We start from the raw sequence: 15160 nt of genomic DNA, 5'->3' as shown, positions 1-15160 counted from the left end.
ATGACAACAGCCGACCTGCTTTTACCTTCCCAACTGAATCCGTTTTATGGCTCTGGGTCCCACATGCAAGTCGTTGCCTCTCTTCCAAACTACTACAGAAATTTGACGGTCCTTATCGCGTCATTGCCCAAACTTCGCCCGTCAACTATACATCGTCGAGCCACTGAAGCGCCCAGGCGACCACCGAGGCCGCGGACGAGGGATTGTTCATGTAGACAGGCTCAACCCTTATCATCAGCCCATCGTTTCATTGTCGCCTTAGGTCACCAGGATGGCTACTTTTTCAGGTGGGGGTGATTGTAAGGAAGAAGATCGGCACACTAGAGACCACTGTCGCCATCGGGTGTCGCGCGGCCATTTCGCTGATCTAGCTGAGCGATGGTTGCTGCCGCTGTGAAATATGGGTGAAATATGTTTTTAGACCGTATGACCGCAGCTAACAAGAAGCCGAAGCTTCATTCTTCAGTACTATATGACACATTGAAAATATCACCATTTAATGAAATGGGTTCAAAATCAAGTGAATTATTGTGAAGCTTGCATATAATCTTCTTTATGAGGCGAGTATATGAGCGAGTATTTTATGGACTGACGCAGCGAACAGTAATCAGTTCGTACAATTAAACACCATTGTGTTTCGGGACAAGGTCATGCAGGTAGCTGAAGATGCACTCTTGTGCCTCGAATACATTGTAGGCATTCCAATTGGCACTGTAAAGAACTTGTAGTGAACGGATGGCTTTAGTGAACAATACGTGCCTTGCCATAACGATAGTCGGTTGCTACCATTGCGGGAGCTGCCTGCCATATTGTCGATAAAGACCGCTTCAGGCCACTATGAGATATCCCATGGCTTTTAATGGCTTGGCTCTTGATCTTGACCATGAACCTTTTCTTTCAGGTGATTGCTATACATAGATGAAACTTAGTAGTGTTAACACCCATGTAGAATGCTTTTACTGAGGCTGCTTCGGAGAACAGTGAAATTAGTTGCAAATTTTCTTCCTAAGAAATGCGCGCATAGCGCTTTCTTTTACGCATTATACAGGGCCGATATTTCAGTAGAACAACTCACCAGAGCAACGAGAAGCTTGATGAAAGCTTCGCAGGGAGTACCCTCTCCTATCATACTGATTTATATGTAATCTTGACACCAAATACCAATATTTATGATCCGTGCAGCACTAACTGTCTGCCATAACAAATTAATAAAGAAACGTTAGGTTTGGAGCGAAGCACCGTGTGATTAAAATTTTCCATAGTGTATTTGCAAGCACTCATTTACGCAAAAGTTACGGACGCGGCGCACCTCTGCTTTACAGAAGCAGTAACCCCTGAATTCTATATAGCTTAGATACCCAAGCAGCAAATTTTCACAATTCACGCAGTGTTGAAACAGACACTGCAATTTAGGCTCTACCATCTGAGCTAACCAGACGGGGAGAAGATGGTAGGGCGAAGTCGAATTTGTCAACAACTTGAAGCAAAGGCAAGTGTTTGACATAATTGTTCTGCGGAAACCCGTGAGGTGGAGAGAAGTAATTAATGAAGGGAAACTCAGACACGTTAGTTTACAATATATGTTTGATATCATTGGATAATCTTCTCATATGATATATGAACCACAACAGAGCAATGAGTATACGGGATTGGAACAGCGTGTTAACCGGAACATGAAGAAGAAAGACCGCTGGGCGACCAGTCCTCTGTCTGTCTGCTTATCTAGTTTCTTCTTTCCAGTTAGCGCGCTGTTTCAATGAAAATTGATTACCAACAAGCCTAAATTTCAACTATGTATAATGAGGGTAACTTTTGGTCAACTTTTCCTGCGTTTACCGTGAAACGTGAAGGCTTTATGAAGTGCTCTATAATACGTAACCTATTTATTAGTGGTATAACCGACACCGAAGCAAACAACTACATTCCATTGCCTACAATGCGACGTATACGAAGCACGCGGCGTTGCCTTAGAGCACCTCGTAGCTTTTGCTACACTGCAAGTTGATATGCATGGAGCGGGAGTACAGGAGGCGTTGACCGGATACGCATTACTTTAGAATCATGCTGACTTCACAAATTTTTGTGTTTATTTGTGATATTCGCATGGTGCAAGCTGCCATGGTGGGGTGGATGGATTTCAGTGGTTTTTCAACAATTTTTATTGGATAGATTTTATTCTTGAATGTGTTTCGGCCCTGAGAGGGAGAAATGGAACTTGCTTCCACCTCATCCACCTGAGCGGTGAAGCCGCCTCGTGACCGCCTCCATGACCACCCGCCTGCAGCTCTCCTCCAGTCAAAGTAGTGCCTCCCGCAGGGCGGCCTCTTTGGCTATCAGGGCAGTCATAGTGGCAGCCAGAGCGGCCCTGGTGGCAGCCAATTCTACGCTGGTGGCTGGCCCTGTAGCCTCGTCGGCTGTCCCTGTAGCCTCGTCGGCTGTCCCTGTAGCCTCGTCGGCTGTCCCTGTAGCCTCGTTGCTTGCCATTGCTCCCGTCCCTGTTTCCTCCAGCACGCTCCTGCGACAGATGTAGACGTTAGTTGTTCCGCACATTATAATTTGGGGTGAGGTAAGAGTCGAAATTCTCAGCACAAATTGAATAAAGTCAAGTTTAAATATTACGAAAACAAATATAGCGAATTCTGTAATTAAACGCGTAAACTTGAAACGCGTGAAATTTCATATGCGTACGAACGAAGGTATTATCATGCAGTATGTGACGCCATTAGTTTTTTATCTATAATTTTATCTATAATTTAGCTATAACTCGAATTTTTCCTTCTGAAGAAATATGTGAAAATACCCATTAAAGTCCCCCCCCCCCATCGTCCTATATTTATTTCAACTTCAAGACGAAGGCCTCTCTCAGCCATTTTAATTACTCGTCTTTCACTAGCTTATGCCAAGTCGTGCCTGCAAGTTTCTTAATTGCGTTACCCCGCCTAAATTTCTGCCGTTCTCGACTGCGCTTCCCTACCATTGGCATCCATTTTGTAACTCTAATAGACCACCAGCTATCTACCCTACGCACTACATGGCCTGCCCAGCTCCATTTTTGTCTCTTAATCCAAACTGCAATATTTGGCTATTTCCGTTTGGTCTATTTCACACCGCTGTCTTCGTGTATGTTAACGTCATGCCAATCATTTTTCATTCCATCACTTCTTGCGCGGTCCTTGATTTGTTCTCAAGCTTCTTTGTTAACCTCGAAGTTTCTGCCCCATACGTCAGGATCGGTTGAACGCAATGATTGTACACTTGTTTTCAATGATGGCGGTAAGTTCCCGGTCATGATTTTGTAATGCCAGGTGTATGTGCTGCAATTCATTCTTATTTTGTAAATTTCCTTCTCGAGATCCGAATCCCCTGTGAGTAATTCATATTGACACGTGTACTCGTTTATCTTTTTCTGGTGAACGCTTTTCACCATCTGGCAAATGTTATCGCTCAGTTCGGGACGCGCCTGCATGTATCCGAAGTTTCTGGAATGTTATCGACTGTTCTATCCGCTGTCTGTTGTCACCGAACCTTGTGTAATCCGATTGCATCTATGCAAGACGCGAATGGTGTAGAACTTTCTGGAAGACACGCGGGCATGACGCGGACAGCCGCGATTGCTCTGGAACGTTCGATGGCTCGTGTATAAAAGCCGACGCGCTTGACCGATAGATCAGATTTTCGACGATCGCTGACTGTACTCCGCTATCGTTGTGCTTTTAAGTGTAGCCTGTTCCTGTGGGCACAGGTTCGCCTAATAAAAGTTACTTTCGTTTTTCGCAGTATTGCCCTACTGTGTTTTTTACCGTCACTACCACGCGACAATATAAATAAACCTACTCTCCTACCGATCCTACAGGGTGGCTGCCGATCACGAATTCCTCTCTTGCCAGCCTACTGAACGTTGCCTTCGTCATCTTCATATTCAACCCTACTCTTACATTTCTCGATTAAGATCCTCAATCATTTGTTAAAATTCGTCCCCATAACGTCTATTAGCGTGCTATTACAGCATACAGAAAAAAGGTCGTCGCAAGCAGTAACCGTGGCAAATGATTCTGCCGCTATAAGAGTTGCGCTTGTTGCACGGAGGCGGCAAGTCTTGAGTGAATGCATGGAGGCGCCCGCTTCTGTATAGGCATTCAATAAGGAATTCACTTTTAGATAGCCTACATATTTGTTTTCGTGGTTTAGCCAAATCACCTATTCGTACAGGCACCTCGCGTTCGCACCCCTTTAAAACGGCGTGAAATGCCTAACGATTACACTTACGTGCTCCAACGAAAACAGCCCCTTACGCCTATACCTGGCGACATGCTGTTGTTTCACTACATTACCGTCATGGGAGGGGTGCAGCTTTGAGTTGTTTCTAGTATGCAAACTGTTAATATGACGACGTCCAATTGCACGCGAAGCTATTTAAGCCAAATAAAGTACACCAAACTGACTACAAGACACCTTTTAATGTGACTTCGTTCAGAAAGATCCAAGGATAATAATCGATATAAGAAGTTTGTATTTCTTGAATACATGGCCTCACGTTGAGACAAACCGGTTTATTTATTTATCAAACTTATCTACAGGGCCCGAAGGAACTATAAAGAGGAGTGGTATCATATTTATAATATGTTAAGTACAGCACAGGAGCTTCACGAGACATCTTGTAAGGCAATGTTCAATTCTTTTGCGTCATTGGAAGTGGCGACGAAAAGGTGGCTTCATTCGGTACTGGTTCTTCCCACAAAAGGAGTCATCATACAAGTAAGTGCGAAAAGTTTGCAAACGTACTTTGCAATGGTGGTCACTTCGAGATTATGTATAGCTAGCGGTTAGAAAAAGATTTTCAAAAGGATGGTAATGATCAATCTTATTCAAAAGAGCAAAATATCCAGATTTGAGGCGTAGAAAAAGGTTAGCTAGATTTAAGGTTCAATTTTTTTTCATTGAGAGCACACTATACTAACGAGAGCGGTTCGATAGAATGAAACGAGTGGCTCGATGCCGGACAGATACGAGGCTTTGGTTCTGTGCGACTTGGAGAGGGTCAGCAAATCGCGCATGCGCACTCTAATTTAGTACGGACTAGTGTTTTGCACAACTATCTTGAGCGAAGATGGTAGTTTATAAATATATGTCTATAGTCAATCTTGCGCTGCCGTCACTAACGCCCGCTACTCGGCTGAGCGGGAAGCTCATATTATGACACTTGGAGACTGATAGCTACACGAAAGCAAATGGTGTTTCTGCCGACATAAACTAAGCTAGCACCGATGATGACATGGCAACCTTCAGGGCTAATACCACACAAGCAAAGCTTTTTGATCTCCCTCTACAGGCTGGTAATGATAGAACATTGCCCAGGAGTCCCAAGAAACAGCAATGCTCACAATTGACGCAGCCGATAACGACCTAAAGACGTTGGTACATATTATTGCGTTAGCTTTAGGAGAATCAGTATGAAGCCAGTTACAGGGTAGATGTAAAGCCTATATAGGAGCGTATATATAAAGTGCAATTGAGGGCATGGTCTGCTCCGAACCACTGCGAGTTGCCCTTCGCTCCTCGAAGAGGGAGGACGTTTGTCGAATGAGCTCGTGAACAAGCCTTTGCAATGTGGTAAACGTGGTTGAAATCATGCATCCGGTTACGGAAAGTGGTGCGACGTAATGCTGATGCATTTCTCTCGCATTTACCGCTAATTCACCACTGCCTCTATCTTTTTTTTTTTTCGAACAACAAAATGATGCTCTGGAATATTTCAAGCAAGCTACGGGAAATGTACGGATTTAAGATAGCGCACTTGATTGCTCAGCCCCGGCAAACATCAAATATCATCATTTATAAGCGAATGGCATATATGCTGCTGGCCATTGCAAATTACCCTGGCAGCGCTGAAAAGTTAAGCTAAAAGAACAACTAAGCGTGACTGTTAGCACACCTGGGCTTAACAAATGTTAGGAATGCAGGATCATCCCTTGCACACCTGGTTGCTCTTTTATTAAAGCTTCAAAGGCGTTTGTCGCCACCTTCGTAGCACCCTCATGAAACAGCACTCTCACGACCACCCGAATGTGCCACAAACACCCCACGTGGGCGAACAAAGAACGTGTAACACTGAGTATAGTTACAACAGCATCAAAATATTTAAATTTTGCAACACCGAGTTTTTTTTTTTTGGAGTGGGGATCATTAACAATGCTATCATAGTATGTGCGCGTTATGTATAGCAGCAGGGAGAAGTGACTGATTTACTCCTTCAGTCATGAATTCTGGCAATGTTCTTGGGCCTCCAAGTTCAAATATATTTTTTAAAGTATGGCGTAAACATTGCCGAAAAATCATCTTTAATTCCGGGGTGATACAAACAAAAACCACGATCTGATTATGAGGCACACCGTAATAGTGGAATGTCGAATAACTTTGGCCACAACACGTGGTTTTGCATTTAGCCTTCGTCAAAACGCCTGTCGCCGCCGCCAGGATTGAACTCGCAACCTGAATTTCAGCAACGAAGCGCCACAGCGACTGGGCTACCGCCGTGTGTTAAAGGGCCCCTACTAGCCCCCATATCAAATTTTCGTTATACGCTGGAAGTTGTTACGTGTCCAGTAGGAAGCGTTCTACCGCAAACATTTTTCAAATCGGCTCATTAATAGCCGAGATAGAAATATTGCAGTGCCGTGAACCCATGATTTCAGCAGGCGGGCTCCACTGCCAAGCAAGACGCTCTCTCCACTCGACCCGTCTAGCCTACGCAAGCGAAATTCCTTCCCAGTGTTCTCCCATACCGGACCTCGAAGACCACGCGATTCACGCGTCACAGGCCCAGCCTCCATTTTTTTTTTTTTGCTCCTCGCTTATTTTTCAGTGCTACGCACTTCCGCCGATGGCGTCGCGCGCGAGCTGTTGTCGCGTTCGCGCAGCGCACGATTTTGCGCGCTGTGCACAAACATGACTAGCGGTATAATTCATTGCCACACGAATACTGCGGCAGAACAAGCGGATCGCAGAGCATGATCACGGCGCTGGAACACGGTAGAAAATGGCATAGTTTCGGTACCTGCGCACGTGACCGCACAACCGTGGGAATAAGCAAACAAAGCGGAAGTACATCTTTCTTGCTTCGGTACTGAGTAAAACAAAAAAACAGGCAGACATTCCGTTCGTGCGTATTATTATTTCTCTAAACTCCAATTCTTCAATTCAAGCAACAGATCGCACAGATAACAGATGTCTTGAATAATTATCGAAGTCACATGTCAACACGAGCGACGTCACACTGTGGATACGATTGCGCGGACGCACGAGCCCGATTACGTCACTGTCCCTCTCCGGGCGGATTCGCCGCGAGTGAAGAAGAAGATGGCGTTCGCATTGAAATTTCAGGTCTTTCCGCGGCGCGTAACAATGTAATTCTTTGCAAACACGATCGTTGGCGCGCATTGTATGCTCTGCGCTTGACAGCTCAAAATGGCCAGACCTGGTGAGGGACCCTTTGAAGCAATGACATTTCGCTCAAGTTTCTTGTTCGCACGTTTTTCAGATCAAGCTGCACTTGTCGCTTACAGATTGTGAGGCTACGTGACTTAAATTCAATCTGTAAGTCATCGAGGTCGATTGAATAAAATAAAGTAAGCGGTATTTGCGGTAGAAAGCATTTGATTCTGTCGAAACCTCAGCAGTCATGGAGGCATTAAGGAATCAGGGTGTAGACGAGCCGTATGTAAAAATACTGAAAGATATCTATAGCGGCTCCACAGCCACCGTAGTCCTCCATAAAGAACGCAACAAAATCTCAATAAAGAAAGGCGCCAGGCAGGTAGATACGATCTCTCCAATGCTATTCACAGCGTGTTTACAGGAGGTATTCAGAGACCTGGATTGGGAATAAATGGGGATAAAAGTTAATGGAGAATACCTCAGTAACTTGCGATTCGCTGATGATATTGCCTTGCTTAGTAACTCAGGGGACCAACTGCAATGCATGCTCACTGACCTGGAGAGGCAAAGCAGAAGAGTGGGTCTAAAAATTAATCTGCAGAAAACTAAAGTAATGTTTAACAGTCTCGGAAGAGAACAGCAATTTACAATAGGCAACGAGGCACTGGAAGTCGTAAGGGAATACATCTACTTAGGGCAGGTAGTGACTGCGCAGCCGAATCATGAGACGGAAATAATCAGAAGAAAAAGAATGGGCTGAGGTGCATTTGGCAGGCATTCTCAGATCATGAACAGCAGGTTGCCATCATCCCTCAAGAGAAAAGTGTATAATAGCTGTGTCTTACCAGTACTCACCTACGGGGCAGAAACCTGGAGGCTTACGAAAAGGGTTCTACTCAAATTGAGGACGACGCAACGAGTTATGGATAGAAGAATGATAGGTGTAACGTTAAGGGATAAGAGAAGAGCAGATTGGGTGCGGGAACAAACGCGAGTTAATGACATCTTAGTTGAAATCAAGAAGAAATGGGCATGGGCAGGACATGTAATGAGGAGGGAAGATAACCGATGGTCATTAATGGTTACGGACGGGATTCCAAGGGAAGGGAAGCGTAGCAGGGGGTGGCAGAAAGTTAGGTGGGCGGATGAGATTAAGAAGTTTGCAGGGACAGCATGGCCACAATTAGTACATGACCGGGGTTGTTGGAGAAATGTGGGAGAGGCCTTTGCCCTGCGGTGGGCGTAACCAGGCTGATGATGATGATGATGAAGGAATAAATTATTCCGTAAGGCTAAGTAGTAAGTACGCCAACTTGCGGTACACCAGTTTCCTGCATAAACGGTGTCAGCGGAGTATTTTCGATTCTAACATGGGATGTGCGATTTGATAAATAACTTTCGCTTACGTCAAGCATTTGTCCGCAAATGCCCATATCTGAAGGGTGGCGCAATATTCCATACCGTCACGTGGTATCGCCAGCCTTTCCATATCTAAACACGGAGAGAAAGAGCACGGAGAGAAAGAGCTGTTTGTGTATGAAATCTTCGCAAATATATGTTTATGCTTCAATGAAGACGAGGTGGTCTGCCGTCGATCGGCCTTCCCTAAAACCGCACTGTTATGGATCGAGTCGGTTGTTTGATTAAAAAAAATGTACAAATCTGCAATTTAAGTCTTACATCGAAGCTGTATACCTCTACCGTCGAAGAAAATGTTAGTGTCGTTGGCGTGGTAAGCAAAAAACTTTCCATACGTGGTGGGACTCGCGCAGCAAGCCCCATGCTTCGTTTGGCTGCTTAAGCTTATTCTTACATTGTTCAATGTACCACGGCACGCGCTTTTTGAAGCCCCATTCGTTTGGGGAATGCACTCTAATTTAGCAGCAGTTATAAACGCTATGAAATAAACAATAGCATCGTTTATACTAAAATCCTTAAAGGGACTAACAAGCAATTTTCATGATACCCATTTTTTTAGTGCTATGGAAACCTTACTGGCCAGCGTGTTTAATCATGAAGTGCGTACGCGGAAAACGCCGTGGAACATTTGTCATCAGAATTTTTCGACTCGACCTGCACTACGGATGTAGTCCTCACTGGAAGCGTGCTGAAAATGGTGACAGGTGAGCGGGATAGAGATTATACGCCGGCATTAGTGGGAGGCAGATGACAAGTGTGGCTGTGCTGCAACAAAGTATGATTTTGTTTATCAAGTCGATGTTCCTGCGATTAATGTTTTTCAAATTGTTAAATGATTTCTGTGATAATAGCTACGTGTTTTTGTGCATTTTTATGCGACTGCTTCGGTATTTAGCCAGTCAAAACAAAACCAATCGGATCGAAAACTGAACAACGTCTTTACACGTGATACGCAGGTCAGCGTGTTGCAGCAGCCATGCGTACGTTTTTGATTAATAATAATATTTGGGGTTTTACGTGCTAAAACCACTTTCTGATTATGAGGCACGCCGTAGTGGAGGGCTCCGGAAATTTTGACCACCTGGGGTTCTTTAACGTGCACCTAAATCTAAGCACACGGTTGTTTTCGCATTTCGCCCCCATCGAAATGCGGCCGCCGTGGCCTGGATTCGATCCCGCGACCTCGTGTTCAGCAGCCCAACACCATAGCAAGTTTTTGATTTCCAAAGCACAGAATAATGCACGAGTGTAATAATATGCCAAGTGCAATTTTAAACAATTGCGGTGTGCTGAACAGTCCACTTACGTTCAGTAATTTCATAGAATACATCCGAAGTATGGAGATCTCACGGCCAGGCCTCGCCACTTGCTGGTTTTTGAAACAGTCCTGCATGTGACGAGGGGGAGGGCGGGGGGGTCTGCGCCTGTGAGAGCATTGGCCACCTATTGTGTCACTGTCCTCAGCTTTAAGCACAAAGACAATCTATGACCAACGCATTCAGTAAATTAGATGGTCGTCTTCTGGGTGAACAGGCAATACTAGACCACCGTCCCCAGCGATCATCGGCTCAGAAGGCACTAAAGGTTCTTTTGCGCTTTCTGAGAACGTCTGGCTTGCGAGCGCCTTTTACTTTAATTCCGTTCGTCCGCGTTCTCTACCCCCATCTCTCTTTCTCTCGCTACTTTCTATTCCCCTTTCCTTCTGGGTAGCCAACCGGGTAGCGCTCGGAAGCCAACCAGACTCGACTGCTTAACATCACTGCCTTCTTTTTATTTCTATCACTGTTTGCCCAATTAAAATTAATTCCTACTTAAATCGCGAACAGCGTGCTGCATTCTATCACTATAGGCCATGGTCATTTCATTTGCATCAACGTCTCACAGCACATTCTGGCCAGTTGTCAGTCCCTTTGAAAACGTTTCGAGGCATTTGGGTGATTTTCTGAAATGGTTACCCGAGCAGCGGTTGCAAGTTTCCATTGAGGGGGGAGTGGGAGGAATTCATGTAGCTCTAATGTTTTGAGAGAAGAAAAGCTGGCCCTGTCCACATTTGTTTCTAACTACGACCCATTCAAGACATGGCAGACGTGTGGCAGAGCAGATAGCTAAATCTATCGCAGAGCAGAGAAAAAAGGATAAATGAAAGGCAACAAGGTTAACCAGGACTGAGCCCGGTTGTCTATCCTGCATTGGGAGAAGGGAAAAGGGGAGAGAAAGGTTAAGTAGCAGCAACGTAGTAACAATTTTCTGCTGTATATTACAGACGGTCCTCAATCCGGATCATAGACAGTCACTCAATCCGGTAGGCTTCAAAAATCACGGTAGCGCTTTTCTCGCCTTTTGTAGTAGTAACATGCGAGGCTGTAGTCCCAAGATCATGTCCAAAGTGAAAGGTTTTCTATCGCACTGATTTAGAGCTTTGAAGTGGTCATGTCTCATTTTCAAAAGATGGGTAGTAGTACAGGAGGTGTTCAATAGTCTCCTCGATAACGCAGGCATTCCACTCGGCGCTATCGGCCATTCCCCTCAAACATGTGTATGCAATGGTGAATGCAAGGCCCAGGCGTTAGCTGCACAGCATTGTTTGATTTCTTCGCGGAAGTCCAAGTAACAGCCGCAGTTGCACAGATGGGTCGAGATAATGCAATCGAAGGCTCGGCTTTCTTAGTTAAAGTACTTCTGAGCGGCTGAGGGTGACCATCCATTCTACAAAACACCTTCTAAAGTACCTTGCAAAAAACGCTGACTTCATGTACATGATGACTTCGACAGAATAAAAGGAAAACACCGAAACTTTGTCTGTTGTAAAGTTGTCAATTTTTTTCTTGACTTGTAAATAAACGATTTCATGACCAGATCTCTTACTTCACTATCTGCAATCATGGGAAATTGCTTGTATGAGCGTTAAAATGACATGGCACAGGTCTGCAAGCGCAGACAAAAAGTGGTTCGTAAATACGTCGAGACGTTATCAGGCAATGTCTGCAGTTTACAGGTCCTACGGCACGCATAGGGTGATTGACTGCTGATCTCGAGAACCACGGTCGCATTTTCAGTGAGGCTAATTGCAAAGCGCCCGTGTGCCGTATGGCGTCAGTGCGCGTTAAAGAACCCGAAGTGGTCGAAATTATTTCGAAGCCCCCCACTAGCTCCTAACATCCTGAGCCGCTTCATGAAATGTGCACAGACAAAATGCGTTTGAATCTCGATAGAGTGCGAATTAGGCCCGTAAAATTTCACGGGAGTAATGATGTGGGCTGACATAACATTGTTTCCATGATAAAGATGATTTGACGGTTGCAGAAAGCGCGCGATATCCAAAAGTGGCTCACTTTTACTTCGGTGGTAGAGATGCAGCCGACGCGAGGCTGGCGTGGCGCTCATTTCGGCTGCGTGCTTACCGGGTCTCCTCAAGAAGTCGACCGAGAACGTGAGCAGAATGATAAGCAGGGTCTCCCAGAAGAGGCACGACGTGTGAGAAGAAGACACTCTCAAGCTCGTCAACAGCCTGATCGTCAGCACTCGTCATGTACTCGCTACCCTAATAAGTGAGGACCAAAACGACCAACGAAGAGATTGAAGTAGTCCTAAGGAAAGCCTACAAGACGGCGCTGCACCTGCCGAGAAACACCTCCAACGAAAAGCTGATGCAACTAGGGGTGAGCAACACCTTCGTCGAAATGGCGGAAGCACAGCGGAAGGCGCAAATGAAAAGACTAACGGGGACCTACACGGGGCTAAACCTGATCGGTAGGCTGGGCTTCGAAATAGGAGATGTCGACCGGTACGAGGACGTACCGGCGGGAATTAGGAAAACCTTTAACGTAAAGCCTCTACCGAAGAACATGGACCCCAGGCTCCACGAGGGCAGAAGGAAAGCTAGGACCGAATACATCGGAAAGACAGTGGCTAGGGAAGAGAACACTCTTCACGGACGCGAGCATAAGTGTAATAGGAAGCAAGGCAAAGGCCATCGCGGTAGTAATGAACAAGGAGGAAAAGCTTGTCTCGTGCGTTTCGGCCGAGATATGGAGCGTAGCTGAAGCCGAGGAAATCGCCGTTTCGCTTGTTTTACGCTCGCAACTCTATGCAGGAGTCACGTCGCTTCCGGCTAAAATCAGAAGCTGCGACTACGTTGAGTTCCGCTGGACGCCGAAAGCTGAGGGGATGAGTCAGGGAGAAGTGCGAAGGAGGAGGGTAGGTTGGCAGTACTTAACCTGGTCGGCGAAAACGTGTATGGATGGGTTTTAGGCCCGGCTAGCGCGCTTACCCAACACCCTCTTTGTCTTGGTGGTGTTGGCTCACCTGTCGCCCTTCCTCCCCCTTTCGCACACAACACTGGGCGAGCGGGAAGACGGCTTACCCTCACACGCTTGTCCACGTGCTTGAAGTAAACGGTGTCGCGGGGTGCGATAGGACCTTATCGCACTTTGACTTGATACCGAACATCAGGGTGACGGCAGAAATTCGCCTGCAGTCCTTGTAATTGTTATCGCACTAATAAACGAAGACGCGTCACCGTACTTTTACACTTGAAAAAAAAGCCGTTTGCCAGACAGACGACACAAACGCTTACGCCCGAAATCCGCCGAAACGTCTCAGCGCCCGGTTAAAAAAAGAACAACTAACCAGAGTAGAAAAAGCCAGCGGCAAACTACACGAGCACTTGTTATAACAATGGTTATAACAAAAAAAAGGCAAGCACAGTATTTTAGAGCGGTGCCTGTAAAGCAGATTAATGCGCGCCAGCAAAAAGCACTCCCAACGCGCCTTTGTTTAGATGGCCATTGACACACACACAACATGCAAGTTTTTCGGCGGTAAAACTCACGGGCCTTTGACGATCATCGCTGAGGGGCTCACAAGGTTGGACGGATGGGCTACAGCGATGCGATTCGTTGAACGAGGCGGATAGGACTGACACCCACAGATCCAGGAGGCAGCCTTGCTGGTTCCAGAGAACAGGGCAGTTCAAGGACACGGGCGAACACGCACGTCGTGTTAGGAAATGAGTGACCAGTTAGATTACGGGACCCCACAACCTGTGTCACGCAGAAGTTGAATGGACCAGGCCCAGTGGCCCAATTTCGCGTCCCTTCCACTGGTGGCGCCGCAGTCAATAAATGTGTTTCATACTCGCCACAATGAACGCTGATTTCGTTAAAAAGAGAGCGAGAGGGACTTTTTAAGTTCACCATCATATCAGATCTGATTGGTCGAGACGGCCGTGGCGACCTCTATGAATGCCTCAAAATGCTGCCATTACAGAATGAGACAGTGTGACGGAATTTGACGACGCCTAAAACAGCACCGCTGCAAATCGTCAAATTCTGTAATAACCGCATTTTCAACCAAATAGAGAAGGAGTAGCAGCCCTCTGGGCCAACCACAGCTAGCAAGATAGCAAATTTGACATTATGGCAGAATCCGACGATGTCATGTCTCCTAAAAACGGAATGAGTCGCCATATACTGGCGCCAACACGCTTGTTTTTGTGTGTGTGTGTGTGTGTGTGTGTTGAAACACCATAAGCGACACGCAAGTACTGAAGAGCGCACGTTCTAGGCCACCATATTGCTATCTCGGGAAACGCAGGAAATTCCGTTGATTTCGGTTAGCTGAGAAGCGGTCAAATACCACAGATAGCGATGCGCGTTCCCGAGGCGGTTGCTTGCAAGATATCGGCGTCGACACCGTCATTTCTGGCTTTGTTCGCTGTTTAGTGAAACCACGCAATGAAACCGCGAAGCTTCAATGCGCCGCCTTGTGTAATTTGTTTTCCATAATTAGGAAAAGGCGCCACTTTCAAGGCGTGAAATGATGCAAAATATCCATATGTGCCTTACAGTACGGATATATGCAGTCACAGGTGCGAAACTTTGGAAAAGGTTTGCAATGCTCAACAAATCTTATAAAGTATAAAGGCTGCCTTTAGAGAAATTATGGCTTGAACAAAAATGCCAGCACCACTGGAGAGCGATAGAAATACTGAGAGCATGAACCACGAACGATGGAAATTCATATCCTCAAACGAGGATGAAAATACAATAGACATGCCTCTCGGCTGACATTGTACATCGCCACTAAGTAGCATATCTCGTTGCACCACAGACTGTAGCGAAACATTTATTGAATCGCGACTCCGCGCAACGTCATGCATAGTCATGTTGACGTTGGCAAAACGGCCCTTCCTGCAATGCTACTGTGGTGATACTTCTTTAGTCATTCAAGAAGCTTAAATGGCGGCTATCTGAACATCAGCATAAGGCAATTTAGTAAACAGCAAAGACTGGACATTCCCCTAGTC

The 15160-nt window shown here is 45.9% G+C and overlaps 1 long non-coding RNA gene across 1 annotated transcript; it reads right to left on the bottom strand.

The window, feature by feature from the left end:
• Positions 1–2155: 2155 nt before the first annotated feature.
• On the bottom strand, positions 2156–14269 carry LOC135914736 (uncharacterized). The gene is made up of 2 exons (XR_010568401.1): positions 13685–14269; positions 2156–2515 (listed from the first exon to the last, which is right to left on the bottom strand). It is a non-coding gene; the product is annotated as an uncharacterized lncRNA (long non-coding RNA).
• Positions 14270–15160: the final 891 nt, after the last annotated feature.

Source organism: Dermacentor albipictus, unplaced genomic scaffold (genome assembly GCF_038994185.2).
Source record: "Dermacentor albipictus isolate Rhodes 1998 colony unplaced genomic scaffold, USDA_Dalb.pri_finalv2 scaffold_14, whole genome shotgun sequence".
Taxonomy (NCBI): Eukaryota; Metazoa; Arthropoda; class Arachnida; order Ixodida; family Ixodidae; genus Dermacentor; species Dermacentor albipictus.
Note: the sequence above shows the minus strand (reverse complement) of the source record. Positions and strands in the feature narration are given on the sequence as shown.